Below are 3,390 nucleotides of genomic sequence, written 5' to 3'. Positions count from 1 at the left end.
TTAATTTCACACAGTTCTGGAGGCTGGGAAATCCAAAATCAAGGCAGAGTCAGTGTCTGATGAGGGCTCACTTCCTGGTTCATAGATGGCTGTCTTCTTGCCATGTCCTCACATGATGGAAGGCAAGAGGGAGCTTTCTGAGGTCTCTCTTGCAAGGGCACTAATCCCATTCGTAAGGACTCTGCCTTCATGACCTAATTGCCTCCTAAAGACCCCACCTCCTGATACCTTCACATTGGCGGTTAGGATTTCAGCATATGAATTTGAGGAGGACACAAACGTTCAGTCCATGGCACTAGCACTTATCAAAATTGTAACTTAAAACTTCTGTTTCATGTTTGATTAGAGCTGTAACTTCTCAAACTATAACGTGCACACGAATCATCTGAGATTGTGTTAACGTGCAGATTCTGATCCAGCTGACCTGGGGTGGGGTCTGCGAGTGTGCACTTCTAACAAGCTCCCGGGTGACACTGATGCTGCTGGTCTATGGACCATGCCCTGAGAGCAATGGTACCAACCTCGCTCAATCACAGTTCGGTGAGAGAAGAAAGCCTGACAGAAGATGAGTTGAGCTACTATCTTCTCAGTTCTCCTAAGGATGGTGCTTAACTAGAAGCACTGACTAGAAGTTAGTTCCTTAAACATCTTGTATGCCTCAAGGCAAGGTTTTTCAACAGCCGTACTGTTGACATTCAGGGTTGGATAACTCTTTGTGGTGAGGGGCTGTGTATTGTGGGATGTTTAGCAGCATCCCTGGCCTCTGCCCACTAGATGCCAGTAGCACCATCCCCCAATTGTGACATCCAAAAAGATCTCCAGAAATTGCCCAAGGTCCCCTGGGAGGCAACATTGCCCCTACAAGAACTACTGCCTTAGGACATTAGGGCATCATCCTCTGGCGTGCCCAGCTGAGAAGAGTGGGAAGTCAAGGAAAGTGTTTTGCCCATGGCTATAGTCCCATTGTCTAGCACAGCGCTCTGTATATGGCGGACCCTAAATATGCATTTGTTGACTGACTGACTGACTGAATGAATGAAAATAAATGAATGAAAATGAACTCCCAAATCCTGCTTGGCTGGTGGGTGAACAGAACTGCCTTCACACCGTCTCCAACCTCCGCCCCTCTCTACCCCTCAAAAAACAGTGAAACTTAGTGGGCCAGTTGTCATCCAAGGCACAATTTTTCTAAACGTAGCATTTTCCAAAGTAAATATGCTTTTGAAAAAAAAAATGAAGCTTCTCGCTTGAGATCTTTTTTTAAAAGTCTCCAGTGACTAAAATCCTCTTACAGTAAGTACCCAGAGAGTTGCATTTGCTTAAAGAAAAAAAAAATGCCATTTTTAGTCTCAAGTGTAGAAAGTACTTGAAAATCATATACTTTTTTTCTTTTTGCATCTGACTGGGCAAATTATAAGATGGCAGAATTAATTTTGGTTCTAGATTGATACTAAAACTCCACCTCAGACTGAGGCCTCATGGATAAAGTAACATCAGGAACTTATTTGAAAAAAAAAAAAAAATCCCTGTAGTAAAAACATCATGAATTTGAGGAAAAAACAGTAGTTGTAGGGTTTGGGAGGGGGGAGGGGTAATCTTATATGATTTCAAGAGGAAAATTGCAAATAAATAAAGATAAATCTGCACCTTGCTCAAAAGCTATGGACTGGGGTTCTATTAAGAAAAAAAGTGAATTCATTCAATTTGCTTGTTTCTACACACTCAGAGACTTGGAGACAAGTTTTCAAACCAAATTGCTATGTAGAAAGCAAAGCTGACCTCTCCCCCTTCTCTTTCAAACCTTTGGGCAACTGGGATTTGGAGCACTGAAGAGGTTTCTGGAAAAGGATACAGTGGTGGTGACATTCCAATGCTCTTCTAAGTATTATTCTTCTTTACTTAGTAGAGGCAGAAAATCTTCTTTATCTTGTGTGCTTACTCTGCAATCAACTGGTAGTGGCTGTATGTGTGGTTTTGGGAAAACAGTGCTATGATCAATTGGTGATGTCTGCCATAGGCAGAGTAGTGGAGAGTTGTGGTGAAATAGCTGAGTATTTGCCATTTCTGGATACTCATATGGTCTTCTCTATCATAGGTGTTTTAGGAAAAGGAGAACATCAGGAGAAGGTGCTGCACATCTGAGCATGATGTGTCTCACTCCATGTCACAGAGACACACCAAGACAATCTTTCAATTCAAGAAAGTTCCCAAGACAGACGTGACATAGAAACGCACTTCTGGGGGACATTTCCCTTCCTCCTCTGGACATGTTGGAAGATGATACCATATGTGTGACCCCCCCATCTCAGGGTCAGTATGGCCAGGACATGCCGTTTCCCCCCATCCGGTTACCCTACATTCGACTCTGTCACCGTGACACCATATGCTGCCAAAACAACACATCCTCCTTCCTTGGAATAAAAAGGTCTTTTCATAAGACTTATTAAGTCTGAATATTAATCATATTCATCATTATTCAGTCTGCTTGCTGTCCACAATATTTAAATGAAGGGAAATGAAAAAATGGAAAAAGACAAGTTTAGGATTTTCAAGACACTGATGAGTAAGTAATGATGGGGAAGAAAGCAACAGTGACCATAAAAAAAGAAACACCTTAGAGTGAAAAAAAAGAATCCACAAATAGACTCAACTTTCAATATTAGTCTTTATTTCAAAAATAAGGGGAAGGATGATTAAAGAGATGAATTCACATTTGAATAGAGTCCAAATGACTTAAGAATTATTTGGATTCAAGTATTTCAGTTGGACAAGGAATATTAGAGTTATGTGATACATTAGGGGCTACAATGAAATGGAAATATCTCTTTCATTTAAAAGCAATTTTCTGGCCTTTGTGGTCCTTGAGAATTTCCTAGGTTGTGAGTGCCAACCACCATCCCCCAGCTTTGCTTTGGACACATGGACTCCTATTTCAGACCCATTCTGTTTGGGGGGAAAATGGAGTTTGTATTCGTGAGAGCTCCTTTTTAAAATCATGTGGCTGTGAGGGAAGGCTTTCCACGGAGAGGTGAGAGGTCATTAATTTTGAATCCAAATTAGAAAATTTGGGTAATAATGATATAGCAGAATCACATCTGAATTTGGTGCTGGCTTCAGAACCTCCCCCTCATGGAAGATACCCACATGAGGTCCATCACTGATTAGTGGGGCAAAAGTGGAAGTGCCAGCTTGGGAAGACAGGAAGCAGGTGGCCCAGCATTTCTCCACCACATCTCAAAAACTGAGTGTATGTGATGGGACCCATCAAGCAATATTTAACTATAAACCCAGCAAATATTTATTAAGCACCTACTTTGTGCCAGGCCCCGTACTAAGGACCCTTACATATGGCATCTCATTAATCTCCCCACCCCACCTCAACCTCCAGCC

The sequence above is a fragment of the Balaenoptera ricei genome, chromosome 14 (genome assembly GCF_028023285.1).
Source record: "Balaenoptera ricei isolate mBalRic1 chromosome 14, mBalRic1.hap2, whole genome shotgun sequence".
In the NCBI taxonomy this organism is placed as follows: domain Eukaryota; kingdom Metazoa; phylum Chordata; class Mammalia; order Artiodactyla; family Balaenopteridae; genus Balaenoptera; species Balaenoptera ricei.
This window is presented reverse-complemented; position numbering follows the sequence as displayed.